The 20,000-nt window shown below is 30.1% G+C and overlaps 1 protein-coding gene across 2 annotated transcripts in view; it reads right to left on the reverse strand.

Annotated features, from left to right (window-relative positions):
* LOC124426352 (neuroligin-4, Y-linked) overlaps window positions 1–20,000 on the reverse strand; it is a 196,170-nt gene that overhangs the window by 47,086 nt on the left and 129,084 nt on the right. Inside the window, exon 1 of one of the 2 annotated variants that reach the window (XM_046967947.1) lies at window positions 264–638. The exons of the other annotated variant lie outside the window; for it this stretch is intronic. The gene's annotated coding sequence lies outside the window, so the exon portion shown is untranslated. Of the gene's footprint in view, window positions 1–263; window positions 639–20,000 lie in introns of those variants that run through there. 2 annotated transcript variants of the gene reach the window in all.

The raw sequence follows: 20,000 nt of genomic DNA on the forward strand, positions 1-20,000 counted from the left end.
ATCATTATATTATTTTTTAATATATCGAAAGACAATGCAAAATTTAAAATAGCGTATTACGTATTATCGTTGATACTCTGTGATACTTTTTTTTTCTTTCTTTTTTTTTTTTTCTTGAAAAATCAAGAAATTAGCCAGTAAGATGAAAATATCGAATGACCGAGGCTGGAAGGAAGCTCAAACAAATATTTGGCAAGGAAAAGCATCGTGCTCTATGTCATGCTGAATAGGTCCGCCACGAAGAGATATTTATGTACACATACCCTGTGTATAAGGGATGCCAGATTCCAAACCCAGGGCTCACTCGGCCGAAGTAAAATGTATTGTTTTCGGATATTCCCCGCTTCATTCCCTTTTGTTTCGCGTCTAGCTGTTATCCAGCCGCTAGCAGCAATGGGTTGCTGCGAACGAAACCACAGCAGCAGACATCAATGTACACCGGATGTATACATGTATATGTATGTATGTGTATGTTCACATATATGTATGTATGTATGTACATGGCTATCCATACTCTGTTAGATACGTAAAGAAAGAAAAATACGAGAGACGTAGGGATAGAACGTTCTTCCACCATCTATCTTTCTTTCTTCCTCTTTCAATGTCCGGCCTGACTGTCGTCGCCCTGGTCAAAACTTTCAACTATCGTACATAAGAAATATTATTTCCTATCGTCGTTTATAGATTCGAATACGATTTTTGTTAATATGTAAATCTAATTGGGCCAGCGATAATGAAATAAATCGATAGACTATTTTCTCTATCATTTGTTCTTATTTTTTTTTTGTTTTTTTTTTATTTTCTTATTTTATATGTCGGCGAGTAAGTACATAGGTATGTATGTTCTGAAATAAAATTTTTACGTCGTCTTGCTCGTTCAACATTTCACGAAAAAAAAATGAGATCGTTGTTAGGATAATAATAACATGACCTCGAGAGATAGATGATCCACTATGACCTGATATATTTGTTAGATAAAATTATTATTAAATTCGTCGAGTTAAAAAAAAAAAGAAAAAAAAAGAAAAAGGGATAAGAAATAATAAATAAAATACAAAAAGAATAAAAGAGAGAAAAAAATAGAACTAAAGGATTTTAAAAGAAACTGAGGCTAATAAAGTTCGTGAAAGTTCATTTCATTTTAATATGATAGTGTTCCGAGAAGAAGAATTTATTACACGGAAGTGCATACACTATATATTGCGACAGGAACAAAGCAAAGTCGTACGACGTGTTTCGTACACTCGACTTCCTACAGAAGCGATCTCTCAAAAGAAGCGATTGCCACTCGATTCAGTGAACGACACTATGCATTGAGTTACTACATAGACAACGTAGAGAATCGATTTGGACACTTGGCAAGTATCGTCCATGTCGAAGATTCTTTTTAACAATAAGAAAGGTTTTCGACGTTATCTCCGTCCATCCTTTGTTTTTCATTATTGTTGAAAAATTCGATTTCTTATACGAAAATGTCTTCTACAATGATATATATATATAAAATATATATATATCATATATATATGTTTTTTATATATATATATATATATATATATATATATATATATATATATATATATGTTTTTTTTTCACACGTACGTTCATAAAATTCAACGAACTAGTCATGATAAGTTAATTGATGTAATCACAGGAAGGATTTATTAACGACATATATAAATATAAATAAATATATACATGCGCTGTCAAAAATTTATTTTTATATATAACCATACTGATACCTATATTATATTTATTGCGACGTTTATCGCTGTAATACGAAAATTTTATTACAAAAAAAAAAAAAAAGAAAAAAAAAATTCTTTCTCGCAACAGATTTTACGAGACTTTTAAGATTTATTATATAAGAAGAAAATTCGAGAGATGGGAAAATTAGTGCTCTTTTTTTCTTTTTCTTTACATTACGTTGAAATATTTTGTTCCGAAAAAAGAAAGCAAAAAAAATATAAAAGAGAGAGAGAGAGAGAGAGAGAGAGAGAAAGAGAAGGAAGGAATATAGGGTGTAGAAAAGAGTAAGTAAATGACTTACCTTTGATTCCTTTCGTTCTTCATGATGAAATATCATACTCGACATTATAGAATATTAATACGTAACTAACGCTCGGCACGAACGTTCAAAGATGCTTATCGGGTGGTTGGCAAATTAATTACTCTTAGCGGTTTATATCGTTCGATAGAGAAGAGGAAGGAAACCTGGGAGCTCTTCCTTCGATGATTTCATGACACGCAACACTTCGGAACATTTTGTGCTGATAAATACCTTAGTTAATGCCTTCTCGACCTGGGTACGTCGTGTCAAATTAATTATTAATGATATTACAGGAAAGCATATATGATTACTTCCTATAAATTTTCACGAACGGCAAGTAACATTAAAATTACGAGATAAACTCACGCTACAAAATTCATGGTAAAACTCTTATGAACAAAGAAACATTAATTTCATGTTAAACCCCCGTACGAACTAATCGTAAACAGTTTTAGCTACGGGAATAGGACTTTTTAAAACGTAAAAAAGCTTTCTATGACGATGGTACTATAGGTACGTGGTTGGTCGTTCGGTCGGCTTGTCGTTTTGTCGACCTGGCCAACTCCGCTCCAATCTATTAATTTGCGAGCCGCAACCGAGGCGCATTGCACTCTCGCGTCTGGCCAATGTCACTATGTGTAGGTGTAATATGCGATGAAGTAGAGGAACCCGCGAATGTGGTCGAGTGTAGGAGAGAAGTCCGATTATGGTCGGACAGGTTCGACGTGCTTTTATTACTTTGTCACGTAACGAAATTTGTGTAGTACATTTTTTCTTTCCTTTTTTTTCTTTCCTTTTCACATTTTCTTTCTTTTTTTTATATCGTTTTTCTTTTTCCTTTTTTATTTATTTATTTATTTATTTATTTATTTTATTTATTTTATTTATTTTATTTTTTTTATCTTTCTATTAGATTACATTTCCCTTCATAAATTTGATCTATCCATTTTCTTTTGGCAGAATGATATCGTTGTGTTAACGCAATTTTTCAATTTAAAACTATCCTTTTCTATCCGTTCGAACATATGTTCATATATTTTTTTTTTCCCCTTTTACGTGCAGCCATTATCAAACTAAAAATAATACGTTAAAAGTCATGATTATTTTTTTTTTTCATTTTTTTAATCTGACAGATGGACTTCTTTCCAATTATCTAAACGTTTTCTTCTTTTTAAACAATTCTTCCATTTTTCTTTTCGATTTTTATCAATACATCATTTGAAGGAATCTTCAATTTGTTTAAATGCGAATTACGAATGTATGTACGTCGCGAATGAAAAACAAATAATATTTCTTTTTTATTTCTTTCCTTTTTTTTTTGCTTTTTTTTCTAATAATTCAATAACTTCAACGATAAGAAGGATTTGTCTTTTGGCAAAGACAATACGTTTGGATTTAGCTACGTCTTAGCAACGTTCTTGTTTCGTCTTTATTACCTCATTAATATCTTCGGATAATCCATCGTTGTATATCCCCCTACGACTTGATTTTTCCTATCTTTCAAATCATTTATTATCTTGTTAACAAAGAGAGATCTAAATTTCTGCGAGTGTATAGGTTTAAGATCTTTTTGTTTAGTTTGTTACATTCTCGTAAATGTATAATTTGATATGTTCTATTTTCATACAAAATTCTCTTGTCCTTTATTTAATTTCTAAAAGGACTTTAAAAGGATCGTATTTCACTACTATTTAAATTTTTTTTTTCGGAATTTAACATCAAATCTTTTTCGAAGTAACCATTAACATCAAATCTTTTTAACAAGTTCTTTATTAAATTTTTTTTTTGTTGCATGAACGACGATTAACGTTAAGAGTTCTTAATATCTATAAGGTGAACTAAAAGTTCGTAGATGATGATATTAAAAATTAATTGCTACTTTTCGAAGACCTTTTCTTTCTTTTTTAATGTAGTCAAATTTTTTTCTTTCCCTTCTGTTCTTTCTTTTTCCCTTTTTAAAATGTTAAAACAACAAGCCGAGGGGAACACTTTTTCACAATCTGAAAAAGAGAGAGAAAACAAAAATAAATAAAAAGAAAGAAAATAAATAAAAAGAGAAAATGCAAAAATTACGTTCTTAAAGTCTTAAGGAACAGAAAAGCGGGTTAATTTATTTTTAAAATGATCCTAAAGTCCTTACCAAAACAAAAAAAAAAAAATTCAGTAAGATCCTAGGACTTTGTAGCTTGGTATAAAAAATCTCGGCATTAATTATCGGATAACGAAATATTTTACTAAAAGTGATTGCGATCACGATTCCATTCAGAAATCTGAATTCATTCAAGAGGAAGTTTTTCGTTGTAATTTCGAAAATGTATTAAGATCCCTGTCTACGTTTCCGTTTCATCGAGCATACACTAAAGATACCAAGAAGGGGGAAAAGAAGCAAGAGAGAGAGAGAGAGAGAGAGAGAGAAAGAGAGAGAAAGAGAAAGTAGTTTTGGAGAAAAATTCGTTACAGCTGACGCGCGTTGTTTCTCACTCCACCGCCAATTTTCATTACACTTATACATAGATACCATTTCGTGGCTCAATGGTATTCTCCATGTCTATGTCTCTGTGTGAGTGAAAAGCCACCCCTGGGAAATGACGCGTAGTGCATAACGTAGCGGTGTATAAACGATCCTCGTATATTGTCAGTAGGGACGATATCGGTACGGTGCTCGACGGGCCCGTTGTAATTATTACTGCATACAATCGTACCCAGCACATGAGTTGATACTCGAATGACGATCGATTGTCTTCGACTATCGACTTTAACCCAAAACGACTTTATATTTTAATTCGTTAAGACCCGTCTCATTTTTTGTTCTTTTTTCCTTTTTTTTCTTTTTTTTTTTTGTCTTTTCTTTTTCTTCTTTTTCTTTTTTGTCGTGCGAAATTCTTCAGGCACAAGAATGTTTTGTATATAATTAAAAAAATTCGTTGGAAAAAAAATCGAAATTACTACGTTTCTCATTAAATGCAATAACGTAATATTAAACGTGTATTAATTTATTATACGATTAAGTGCTATCGTCTTATATTTCGTATACATCTTATATTTCATATACTATCCTCTTATATAATTGTATATAATACAATATTATATAGTCGATACACTTAACATGTCATTCCTATAATTTGTTATTGGTGAAAGATTTCTCATTAATATTTTACGATTACTAGCAAAATATTTTTAATATAGAAGAGATTTTACTTGATTTTTTTAACTGATCTTTCTTTTTTCTTTTTTTTTTTCAGAAAGATATATTTCGGTTTTAATTGGTCGTAGCTGATCGATAGATTCTTTTTTGAAGTTTTTTTTTTGTTTCTATAGGTCGCAAAAATGCAATCGAGATTTTTGACATTGTCATTCTTATTATTATTTCTTTTTTATCTTTTCTTTTTTCTTTTGTCTTTTTTTTTTTCAAAAACAGATACATGCGTGGAGGAAACAGTTGAATGTGACGGAGAGATTGGGAGTGAGGAGAAGTGGGTGGTAACGTGGTGCTGACACGCACGATTCTTGAACAAAAATGTAATTAATGAGAGAACGGAGCCATTGTCGTGCGCATGATGGATCGTGATGGTGTTATCATCCGTATCCCTCCCCTCCCGTCCCCTCACTCTCCTCCCTCTTCTATAATCGGGTCGTGGATGACGAAACATTTATAAAAGCAGCTTTCGCGTAAATAGATCGTATCGTCGAGTGTGGATCGTGTCTACGATTTTATATTGAAACAACACGCTAACCTATATATATATATTATATATATATATATATATTTAATAAAAAATATATACGTACGCGTATATCGATATTACGAATGTGTATCTGAACACGTATATGAGAATATTTTTTTTTGTTATAAATGTAATATTCATCGGTAAAATTTTGCTCATATCTAAAAGATTTTTGTCTTCATTTTAACAACAATAAGAATGTAATAAAAAAATATATCATCTCTCCTATATATATGCGCGTATATACTTGTAAGATATATATTTACATATGTACACATATTTTTTTGATAAAATATATATATATCCATGTTAAACAACATTTAAGAATCTGAACATGTGATATAACAACTTTTATATAGATGTAATACTTCGTTTATTTTTAAAAATTTTTTATCTTCATATTTATGAGTATTTATGAGTATGATGAAAAAAAAAACAAATTGTCTATATAATAAGAAACGAAATATTTTTTAAATCTCGTTTATCTCTATCAATGGTCCTCATATCGTGAATGTTTTCAAAATCAAATTTGACAGAATTAGAAGTTAACGGGGGAAATTTAGATATAACGTAGTTAAGTAACCAAGTCCATTGATTTTGTTATGGTTCATCATTCACGTGCTTCCACTATTAAAATATTTATAGTAAACACGGATTATCGCTTTTGCTCGTACTCGTTGCTTCGATGGAAACGGACAATGTGTTTATATTTATCGATCGATTGAAAGCTTGAAAATTAAATAAATCATTAAATAGTTTTTGAATTTGAAAAAGAAAGAGAGAGTGCGAGAGAGATAAATAGATAGATAAATAGATAGATAAATAGATGGATAGATAGATAGATAGATAGATAGAGAAAGAGAGAGAGAGAGAAAGAGAGAGAGAGAAAGTAAAATAATAATTAAAATTTCTTCTTACTCGATGCATCAAGTATATAATAATCAATAATACGAGGAAAAACAAAGAAAACGTCATTTGTATGCACTACCAGAAGTAAAATGTCCGTTCCATTCGCGACATAGGTATTACATTATTTCGCGACCTTATTCGCGACATTCTTATTATTGTATGGACCGACAATGTCTTTCTTTCTATCTCCCTTAATCTTGACATATAAATCGTGAGAAATGGTGCCAGTGGTGGACTATATTAGTGTGATGTCCTGGATTCTATCTAAAGTATCACCTGTACTTTATTACGCGTTGAGAGTTCACGTGCCGATTGTATTGAAAGAGGGAATAAAGAATTTTATTCCTTTCCTTTTCTATATTCATAATGAAAAGCGCTTCAAGCCAGTGTTCGTTAGCGTGGAATAATTCCAAAAAGAAAAAGAGAAAAAGAAAGAAAGAAGAAGAAGAAGAAGAAGAAGGTAACGAAAGATAAGAAAAAATTAAATATATATAATATATTGACCATTCAAATGATAGTTAGTGGAAAAAATAAATTGATCTGATTATGTCTTATATTTTTTTATTTTCTCTTTTTATAAGATATTATTAATGTTTATAAATATTTAGAAAAAGAAAAGATCAAATAAATATTTTATACATAGATCATATTTGCTATAAATAATTTATATGTCATGATAATTTGTAGAGAAACATAATAATAATAATCTATATACATATATATGTGTCATAATAATTTATATAAAAATATAATTATTTGGATTTTATCATACGTAAAATTTACAAACTAAACATTTTAATTCAACGAATCAATAATTATGTTTATTAAAAAGGGATGAATTAACATGGAAAAAACATTTCTAAATTTAAATATGTAATTCATCTCACTCGTTATTTCTTGTAACACATTATGTTAGCGGTATCCACCGTTAAGCTTTTTCTAATATTTCTTCTCTCTCTCTCTCTCGCTTTTCCGACGATTCTAGCATCTCAAGACGAAAATGGGATCTGTATTTTGGCATTTGTACAAGGGTAAAGCTTCACAGTACGTTTCCCTTTCTTTCCTTGGGGTATTGCCATGACCCTTTTTTACTTGAGGACGAGTACTCACGAAACATGCGACAACGTTAGAATCCCCTTTCCGACGGATATAATACATAGACAAAGAAATTCTTTGTCCACGTGTCCTCGCGTATGATCATTTTCAGCCACGGTATATATGTACGTTTTTGTAGGTTTTTGAAACGAATCCCAACATTACGGTAAGTAACTTTGCGAACAGGTATTTGTGTATTAAATTCAAAGGATATACTTTAATTTACCTTTAGATAATATTTGGAATACCTAATACATCTTTAATACATATATATATATATATATATATATATATATATATATATTGAATATTAAATAATTTTAACGAATAGTTAGACAAGTTAGAGGCTAGGTGAAATTCGTTAAAATTTTAATGACGAAGTTCTCGTACATTTTATCTGTTATAATAATTTTCAATTAACTACATACTTTTCCGTTGATATTATTCGTAGAACCATTGAGATACACACACATACACACACATATATACATATATATAAACATATATATGTATGTATATATATATATATATATATATATATATATATATATATATATATTTATACTGTAAACTTATATTTGCTCCCGGTCTCTCTTTCTCTAATGTGAATCCTTCACTGTCGCACTTTCGTTTCCTTCACGTTCAGAAAGAGTAGTATTAGTCTTCCTTGAGAAACTTTTTCCTACCATTGCTAGCTACCGCCTTCGCCATTTCGCGCAATTTTTCTCAAGACGAAATAAAATCTCTAAGGTTCGACGGAATAAGCGCACTTTCCGCGACTCGTTTATTTCCGTCTTTTCGCCTCACTTTTTCTCTCTTCCTCTTTCTCTCTCTCTTTCTCTCTCTCTCTCTCTCTTTCTCTCTATGTTCGTTTATTTATATTTATCTAACTCATTCTTTAATATTTTAAAGTTATTATCTAACGAACAAAATATTTCTACCGTAAAATTTTTTCTTAACATTTCAAACGATGATAACAAAATTTTATTTATTTAATTCATTTTTTCCGTTTAAATGTTTTAAAGTTATTGCCTAATGAAAAAATATTTCTTTCATAAAATTTTTTCTTTGAACGACGGTAGTAAAGTTCCTATTCGAAAAAATATTAAAGAATAGAAAAAGTAAAAAAGAAGAATGGTCACTTCTGTACGAATATAATAATTCGTATACACACACACACACACACACACACACACACACATATATATATATATATATATAAATATATATAAAACAAAAAAAAAACAGATGTTCCTATTTTTCGTCGTTCAGTATTTTTTGTGGCTACTGTTGGCACCGAGAAATCATGGGGGTGTCGTTACTCGCCAAAACAGTCGTAAGTAGTGCAAGGAAGATATTTCGTGCTAGTTATATATATATATGTATAAAGAGAGAGAGAGAGAAAGAGAAAGAGAGAGGGAGTTGGCCAAGTGACGCGTCTCTGTTTTAGCTATTCCAGCCCACTGTCAGTAGCAAGAAACAAAAGCTCTAGCCCCAGGGTTGAGATAAAATGGAAATGTATGTGTATATATATATATATATATATATATATATATATATTTTCATATATACATATATTTACTTATATTTATTTATATATAGTTCAACCCTTATATTATGTACAACTTGTTTGCATTTATATAGATATATGTATGTGTGTTTATGTGTGTAGCTTCTACATCGAGTATTTATATTTGTAAATATACGTTTATATGATGTATATGCATATGTGTCTACGTGTATGGACATCTTTGTCTTTGTGTAATGTGCGTGTATATGTGTACAAAAGAACGATACCGAAGCTTCCATGGAAGCTTGATGTAGTAGGAATGCGTGCGATAACGTTTTGACCTGATCTTTTTGTTTTTATTCTTTTTCCTTTCTTTGTCTAACTCCGTTATTGTTTATTGTCGACGTTGTTATTATTATTGTTGTTGCTATTGTTTGTTGTTTCTCTTTTGTTATTTCCGTTGTTAGTGTCAGAGAATTTCCGAAGAATTTTTATCGTTCGTGAGTGGTCGACATCGGGTTGCCCATCGTTTTCTCTACAAACGAATCAACGAACGTTTTTCGACGAGTTTAATTCGGTCTTTTTTGCGTTTGATTTCTAAAGAATCGATAAAACGAAAGAGTTCGATCGAAGTAAAAAATAAATCTAAAATGAAATAAAATAAAGTAAAATAAAAAAGAAAGAAAGAAAGAAAATGGGTAAAAGGAACAAGGAAAAAAAGAGGAAAGATAGATACCAACGATGAAATTGTTCGTTTTCTTACAAATGGTTTTACTTCGTAAATTGATTTATTTCAAACTCGTGTACTAACTTGGGTATATATTTGCGAACTAAATTGGAGTTTTTAAAGGAAACATTCAATTCGATCGTTTTTCACTTTTGTTGCTCATCGAATTATAATATAAATCACATATTGTGATTCCTCCTTTTTTTTTTGCTTTCTTTTTTTTCCTTTTCTTTTCTTTCCCATACTCATTTATCGATATAAAAGAAAAATAAAAGAAAGAAAAGAAAAAAAAAGGAACGGACGAAACCATTCCTTTTTTTTTTATTCTTAAAATTTTTTTTCTACAAACGACTCTACTTCGAAATTGATTTATTTCGAATTTATTTATCTGGATATATATTTGCGGATTAAATTCGAGCTATTATAAGAAAAAGTTCGATTCGATCGTTTTCGCTTTTGTTACTTATTCGAATTGTAATATAAATCATGTATAAATTGCGGTATTCTTTTATTCTCATCTATTAATGTAAAATAATCTTTTACGATGACGGTTTAAAAAATAACGATTTAAGAGGAACTTCCTTCGAATCGATCCAATAACTTCTTTCTGCATTTCTTTCTCTCTCTATCTTTCTCTCTTTATCTCTCTCTCTCTCTCTCTCTTTCTCTCTCCCCATTTCTCTCTCATTATTTTCCTTTCTTTTTCTCTCTCTCTTTTTACTTTCTTTTCCTTCGTTCTAATTTGAAAGGCGTGTGGCGTTACCGAACAAAGTTATCGCTCGTTAAGTCATGCGCTGTACTCGTCTGATTCTAATTGGCACTTGTCGCCGCTAACTGCCTCGGTTCGGCGCGTAATAAGCCATTAAATTATGGTTCCCGCAAGAATCTCTTGGTGAGAGGAACAAAATTATATAGAAATTATAACGACTACGTTAATCGTTTATTACATGTTAAATGATCGATAATATTATGAAAAGTCGTTTCTTAATTGACAAATATTTCGAGAATATTGAGATTTCTTTAAAATATCTGAAAAAATTCCGAAAATTCGATATACCTCATGTCAATAAATTTAACATTATGAACGAATAAATTAATAACAAATATCTATATATATATATATATATATATATATATATATATATATATATATACATTCATATTTATTCAACAATAATATTTATTCATTTATTTATTCATTTATTTTTTATTTTATTTTTATTCAAACTTCTTGTTTCAGAATCTATCCTGGAATTTGTATATATATTATTATATTTTTATTTCCAAGTAAAATATTAATAAATATATATTATATTTATATGAAACGTTAAAAAATAAAAAAAACAAATAAATACGAATATATTTATTTCAATAATAATATTTCTATTTGTTTATTTTCTTTTTTTTATGATTATTTAAATTTTTGGTTACAGAATCATGCGCACGTATTTTAATATATATTTTTACTTTCAACCGAGTGAATTAAGTTTTTAAAACAATTGTTACACGTGTAATATTAAACGAAGAAATTTTTGTTTTTCTATGGAGAAAGAGAGAAAGAGGGAGAGAGAGAAAGAGAGAAAGAGAGAGTGAGACAAACGACAATGGTAAGAGTCATAAATCGTAGGAAGCAAAGTCATCAAGCGGCTAATAAATCTTGGGCGAACGTTACGCTCGAAACCGTGAAGCCGAGGCATTCGCTCGTGTTACGCGCCGTATTCGAACGCGACCACATTCCCGTACTAATTAATCTCACCTTCTAATTAATTATTCAGTTATCACGCAACGAGTATACCCCCGGGGAATATGTTCTCCATGTGAAGAGTGAAGTTCATCGTTGGGAGTACGTATCACCGCCATATTCAAAATTGACCGTCAAACGGAGAATCATAATTTCTGATTATTAAATTTTTTTTCTTCTTTCTTTTTTCCTTTCTTTTTTTTCTTTTCTTTTTTTTTTTTCTTTTGATAATCTTATTCAAACTTTTTGTTCCTCCGAAGTGGGAACTTGGGGATTGAGTGGGGGGAGATATAATTGTCCGACTAATGAAACTTATTTCTTATTAATTATCGGCGAAGAAATGAAAAAAAAAAGAAAAATTAAAAAAATAAAAGAAAAACAAAAAAACAAAAAAAGTAAAAATAAAGAAGAAAAGAAAGAGAGAAAAAAGTTAATTCTTTTATAATTAAATCTGCGAAAACAAAAAATAATTCTCGATTACGGAGAAACGACATTTTCATTTTCTTTCGAAATGCAAAAAAAAAAAGAGTTTGAACGTCATAACGTGTGTGACGAAGAAAAGTAATGAAGGAAAAAAAGAAAGAAAAGAGAAAGAAAGAAAGAAAGAAAGAAAAAAGAAAACAAAATGTTCTACAGATATTCTCGGGCATTGTAGAATATTTTTTAACGAATTATGGGTGCACTCTTCTACGTCTGCGTTTTTTATCAGTGTTTATCTCTATATGAACGAACGTACGAACGGACGAATGGACGAACGAACGGACGAACGAACGAACGAACGAACGAACGAACGTACGAATATACAAACGAATGTAGGAACGAATGTAGGTATGAGCGTCATTATCCTATGTGTATGCAAGTCTATTGCATATTGTTTCTGGTTCGGGTGCAATTTGGTACCGTTACCGCGTACTGTTCCGCTTGAAACAAACACTCACAGTTTATTTGCGAGATAACCGAAGTTTTGGTCGTCCCTACGTATCTACGAACGTTGGGTAACAGGGTCAGACATGAATTTCGAATGTATATCGTACTTTCGATACTACGGAAAAAGAAAAAAAAAAACCAAGAAAAAAGATCATTAAGCGAGCACATATTTATGTAGTTAATATATACGAGCTTGTACGAGTGATTTATTGTGAAATATTTTCTTCCCTAAAGTATCATTCTTATCAAAGAAATATAATGTATCATATTATAATATATGAATTTTGCTTGTTTATTCGAGAAAATATTTAATTTAATATTTAATACGTATTATATTTAATACATATAAATATAAATTTATGTATTTAATATGAGATATGTAAAAGTTTTTATTTGCATAAGTGCGTACGTGTTAATATCAAAAAGTATACAATAATAAATCAATTTTTCTAAACGAACGTAAAAATATCATTTAAAATCCAATTCTGTCAACGTTCCTCTTTAAAGAAAGAATCGATTTCTTTTTTTTTTTTTTTGAATAATACAATGATTGATATTAAATATATTCGTCTATTTATTCACGATGAAATATTTATAATATAGATAAATGAAAATATGTTGGTTAATTAAATTGATGTTAATAAAATAGACATAAAGTTTTCTATTTAGATAAATGTATGTTAACGTAGAGATATATAATAAAACAATTCGAACGAAATGTTTTCTTCTAAAAGAATATAAAAATATTAACTCTGGAGATATTTTAGGTCTGAATCTGTCAACGATACCGAGTGGCGTCTTTTTTTTTTTTTTTTTTTTTTTTTTTTTTTAAATGCAATTTATCCAAGGTATACTCGAAAAGATAAAAGTGTAAGGACAATTTGTAAAAGGAACGTGGTAAGATCGAGCGTTGTCTTACAGCAATAACAAGCTGAGTTTCTTTCCACGTTCTTTGTGCGGAAGTAGCGTGGAAACGGATAGTCTTTTTGCGATAGGAAGGAACGGCTGCGCGGCTTGAAACTTCGCTAACTCGACGATACTTTCTTTCCTACAAGAAATGGATCCGCCTTCTGACGTTAGCAATTTTTTCGTGTCAATCGTTTCTCCGTAGCTCGGGGAGGATTACGTGTACTCGAACGATAAATAATACTATTTATACACACACACACACACACACACACACATACATACATATATATATATATATATATATAATATAATTATATATAATTAAAAATAAAATTGAGAAAAAGCAAAAAAACAGAACATACTATAAGATAAATACAATAATAATAATAATAATAATAATAATAATAATAATAATAATAATAATAATAATAATAATAATAATAATAATAGTGAATAATTTTCGGTATAAAATTTCTATATTTCTTTTTTTCTTTTTTTTTGTTTTTTTCCTGTTTCTTTTTTCTTCTTTTTTTTTCAATTAATTTATTATAAGGATATAACATGATGTTAACATAGATCATAAGTATAATAATATTGGTGTTAAATCGAAAGAAAGGACAAGAAAGTACAGTTCACAGTGGGAATTCGATCTCGATAGAAGTCAAAGGGAAGAAGGGGATTGCTGCAAGAAAGATCACGATAAGAAACTACAGGAGATTTTCGAGCGACGAACTACCAAAGAAGATCTTGATTCACGGTAAGGGACTCAACTGGATCACAGGATTTTTGGTCAGAAAAATCTTCCGAAGTAGATCACACTTCTAGATGCCAGAGTTACTTTCCTTTGTAAACCGGCTGGCTGTGTAAACTGGCAAAAAGGAACGTTAATGGAAAATATCGAACGAAATTCTCGAACGACTATCGCACGTGAAATAGGTTAATACGAAGGATTGGAATTTTTCACGACATTAGAAAATTTACTTGTGAAAATTCAGAATTGACCTTGACCTTTACTTCTTTTTTTTGTTTCTCTCTCTCTCTCTCTCTCTCTCTCTCTCTCTCTCTTGTTTTTTTTTTCTACAAAAAGAACAAACCGTACATTTATTCTCTGCGGTACATAGAGGTCATAAAATTTTATTGGAGAGTATCGAAAGAAAAAATGTCAATTGGCGTCCAACCACAAGTATCTTACCATAGAATTATATACCATATATATTACCTATATGTATATTGTATATATTATATCCCTATAAGTTAGTTTGTTTCGAAAGAGAAGATGTTACATACAGTTAGGAAAGTTCGTTGATACTTCTGGAAACGGAACGGTAGCTCGAGTCGCGACCATTTCGAACTGTGTGCCGTGGATGAATTTAACTCGGCTAAATGCAGCAGATAATTGGCACGATATACGCCATTACGCGCCGTACAATTAGAACCAAGGGGTTGTTGCGTCCAATCGTCGATATCTATCCGAGTCTATCTTGACTACACGCGATCGTTATTTGCTACCATCGCAACTAACATAATTGCGTAATTATTCTTATTGTCACAGCTCTTTGCTTCGTGTGTTTACCCTCATGGAATATAATATCGTTTCAAATATAATAAATTATAATCAGATATATATCAACAAATTTTATTTATAACATTTTATATGACGATATCAAAATAAACATTATTTTGTATTAGTTTTAACGTATATAGGTTAAAAAATATTCATAATTAGTTCATATTTTCGACGGACAAATTGAATCCTTTCAAATTATTATTGTTATCATTGTATAAGGTTTTACTTCTTTGTATAGTTTATTTTAGTAACTCGAATTGTTATGAATTCTAATAATTATTATATGATAATAATTAATATATTTATTATAATCCGATTTCGATCAATATTATACATTTTCTTTTTCAAAATTATTATCACGATTGTTATTTATTATCATTACTCTTATCATACCAATTCAAACTATTTAAATATTTTAAATAAATTTTCTGCTTCTTTCTCTCTCTCTCTCTCTCTCTCTCTCTCTCTCTCTCTCTCTTTTTGCTTATCTCAGTGCATTAGTCAGCATGAATTTTCAACGAAGATCGAAATTCAAAGCTGGCAATCGTCAGGAATTCGAAGAACGAAAACAGAAATTGGCCTGCACGAGGTCTCTGTCTGGCATTTTGATCGCTAATATTCGTCGATTTTCGCCACCGTTGTGAATTTCGCACACCGGTCAATCTCATGGTTATATACAGATTTGCCTTTGTTTTGTCGTGAGAGAGAGATAGATAGATAGATAGATAGAGATAGAGAGAGAGATAGAGATAGAGATAGAGAGGAATCGTGATGTTAACGGACAACGAATCCCCGTTGGCTCATTGTCAGACTGTTAACGATCAACCAACCGATAATTCACGATTCCAATACATGGATTTCACGAATGCTGGATAAATCCTGGATTTACGTTGATCCTCGTAAGATCCTCTGATTTTTTTTTTTCTACTTTTTCTTGAGAACCTATCAGAAGCGGGTGAATGTTATTTCGAAAGCGTCCTATTGCTTACCTGTTAAATTTTCGATTATGATTAACCGTTTAAAGAATGCAAAGGAAAAAAAAAAATTTCGCACGATATCACGAGATAAAAATTAAAACGTTTTGGGATCGTGATAAATATTTCGAACGTAATAATATCAAGGAACAATTTCTCGATCGGCTTATAAATTTTATTTTGGTAATAGCTTGATAAAAAATATAAAAAGAAAAAAGTCGAAAGAAGAAGAGGAACAAATATCGGGAGAAAAATTCAATGTGCGCGAACTTATTTGGGAGAGGAAAATATTCTTTTTTGCGTTCGAGAAGATTGAAAAGTGAAAAGAAGGTGTTTTTTTTTTCTTTTTTTTTTTTTTTTTTTTTTTTTTTTAGAAATAGTGATATTTCGTGAAATACAGGTAGGTCGGAACCATCGTGCTGAAGATACAAATGGTTTCGAGGGAATAAATAACGCGTGTAACGTAAAAATATGGCTTTTTGTAGATCTTTCATATATATATGTATATCGTGTATAAAGTAAAAACGATTGGATGTTAGAAGTATCGAAAAGAGTGAAAGAAAGAAAGAGAGAGAGTGAGAGAGAGAGAGAGAGAGATGTGCTTACTTTTTTCCACAACTCGAACGTATAATATAAGTAACACGACCGAGTTACGTGCTTGGATGTTTCGACTTTCCAATCTATTCCAATTTGTTTTTCTCCCTCGAAGGACATCTAATACGTGAAACGAAAGAAAATGCGAATGAAATGTGATATGTATAGTATATATAGTAAATATATAATATATATAAATATATATATATTTATCATATCACATATATAATTCATATATTTAAAATCTATTCAAATTATCTTTTACTTCTTCTTTTTTTTTTCTCTGAAGGAAATCTAGTACACGTAATAAAAGAAAATATGAATATGAGTATGAAACGTTAATGTATATATAGAGAATATATCTTTTTTGTCATATCATATATTCAATTCATAATATATATCTAATAATATCTTAGATATTATTATAATGATAATACGTTCGATTAGAATTGTAATTATATTATATAATAAATGTATGTGTTATTATATGATTTATAAAATTAAACAAACAAATGATCTACAATTACAAAAAAAATTATAAATGTTTTTTTTTTTTCTTTTTTAAATGTTCGAAACAAACGTGATTAGTGTTTAATAATAGGTTTAAAGGATTATATGAAACTATTGTATCTAAACATCATCGTCATGGGAGAACAAATGGAAAGCTTCGAAGTGGACTACTAATGCATTTGCATGACCGTCTCATTAACGAAACTATGGAAGGACTAGGTAAATTCCTAACTAATTTATGAGGTTGTTGAGAGAGGACACTTCTTGCAGCACCTTTTGTTTACATGCTTTCACGGCAGGCAAGCGAGATTCTCATTTTCTCTTTCGCGCCCGACACGTGGATAAACGTGCGCTTCGTATCGACTTTGGGTGAGATTTACGTCACTCTTTTTTCAGAGGCAATGTAAGCGTTGTGAAACATGTCAGATAAGGAGAAACGAAATTATAATATTTATATATATATATATATATATATATATATATATATATACATGTAAAACTTAATACATAGAAGAATATTAAATTTTTCAACTTAAGTCATTGTTTAAGTAGCTACATATTAAAACTTATGATATAATAATCATAATTTGTGAAACTATTAAAAATAAACACACACACACACACACACACACATATATATATATATATATATAATTTAACAAATATTAAAAATATTAAATACATATGTAATTTAAGAAACATTAAAAATCCGATATATGTTTCGGATAAATGTTATATGAATACCTATATAGAAATTCATAGAAAATACTCTAAAGAAAGATTTAGGGAAAATCTTCGATTATTACATTGCACGTATCATGTACAAGTATGTATATATCAATATATTATTATCTGCTTGTATAAAATATTTCTTATAGACTTAATTGAAATTTATATGCAAGAAGTGCATATAAATAGGAGACGAAGGTTACAATAATGACATTACTCGACGGATCGAGGATAAAATTGTAAAAATCAAAGGAGATTATGGTCGGATGGAGAAAATAGATTTTCTTTTCTTCTTTTTTTTTTTATAGATGTTTTAAATAAACAATATTGGATAAATGATTGGTATGATGGGACACAAGAGAAACTTGGTTTCCTTTAGTCTCCTACAACTTTCTATATATACGATACTGGGTAACAATCGGCTTTAGAAAACAAGGATAGAACACTAGTGGCAATTAGTTCGGATCAAGTGGGCGATGGGACGGGACTTATTAGTGCAGTCATGCATTATTTAACAAGCATCCTTGCAGAGCTGCAACGTACTTATTCTGCATCTTCCAACTTCGCGATTGTTGAGTACGTCAACGAAGGTACTTCTGGTCTTATCTTTCTCGGAAACCACATCGAATATCTGCATATATATATATATATATATATATATATATATAACATACATATAAGTATATGTAAATATATCGAAGGAGATGGAAAGAGGAAGAGAAAGTTATCAAGGTTCATATTCGAAGTACGTTCTTTAAATTTTAAGAATAATCATGATATCACGATTAAGATTAGAAATATTCCGTTAAGATTTATTTGAAGCCGCTGTTATCTTTGGGTCGACAATTTTATTCTCGATTAGATTTACTTCGACCTTTTTTTTTTATTTTATTTCTTTTATTTCTTTTTTCTTGGTTTTTTATTTAAACGAGTCGGAAGCACCATTGAACCAATACCAAGCATCGCAACTCAGAGTGATGAGATTATAAAGGGATTAAAGGGAGGAGGAGGAGGAGGAGAAGGAGTAACTGGAATAGGAGAAGGCAATGATTGCTTGATAGTGTTAGGGAGAGAGAGAGAGAGAGAGAGAGAGAGAGAGAGAGAGAGAGAGAGAGAGAGAGAGAGAGAGAGAGAGAGACAGAGAGAGAGAGAAAGAAGTAATCACTAGTTACGACAGTTTATAGTTACCCTTAATCTATCTAGAAATCCCCATATAATCTATATATTGTTTATAGGGTGGATAATCTGTAGTCTTGTATTACGCGTTGGTACCATTCGTGGAGCGTGTCAAATAAACTCTCCTTTACAATTATTACAAGAGTACTATCGAATGTTCGATGATAAAAGTTTATGTATTACTTTATATTTAGATATATTTTTGTATATGAATTCGTACGTATGTACAAGTTGTAAATCAACGTTTTAAAAAAAAATGTTACCTTCATTCCTTAGTTGGATCGATAACGTGATAACTATGGATATCGCATATTTTATACGTTTCTATCTTTTTAAATATAATAAAAAAAAATATATATATATATAAACAATATATTATCGAATATCAAATAATTTTTATCGTATATATTCTAATGTTCTTATTTTTTAAGAAGTCTTGCTATGAGTCTTTATTTTCTACAATCTATCTGAATTTCTTCTTCTTCTTCTTCTTCATAATCTTCATCTTATTCTTCATCATCTTCTTCATCTTTATCTTCTTCTTTATCTTCTTCGTTTTGTTCGTTCCTTTTTGTCTTTTTATTTTTCTTCCTTCCTTCCTTCCTTCCTTTCTTCCGTCCTTTTTTCTTTCTTTTTCTTCTTTTTACGGCGTCAGTCGATAGAACGGAGTGTCTCACAAACAGTAGCTCTAATTTATTGGCACGCAGTGAACGCAATTTGTTTGCCAGCGACGTTTAATTGCGAGCAACGTTTCTATGGTCGTTTGCGATACACATTGATACGCACATACATGCGTACGCGTATCCATAGATACATATGCATATGTACACATACATACATATATATATATATATATATAT

This window comes from Vespa crabro, chromosome 8, assembly GCF_910589235.1.
Source record: "Vespa crabro chromosome 8, iyVesCrab1.2, whole genome shotgun sequence".
Taxonomy (NCBI): domain Eukaryota; kingdom Metazoa; phylum Arthropoda; class Insecta; order Hymenoptera; family Vespidae; genus Vespa; species Vespa crabro.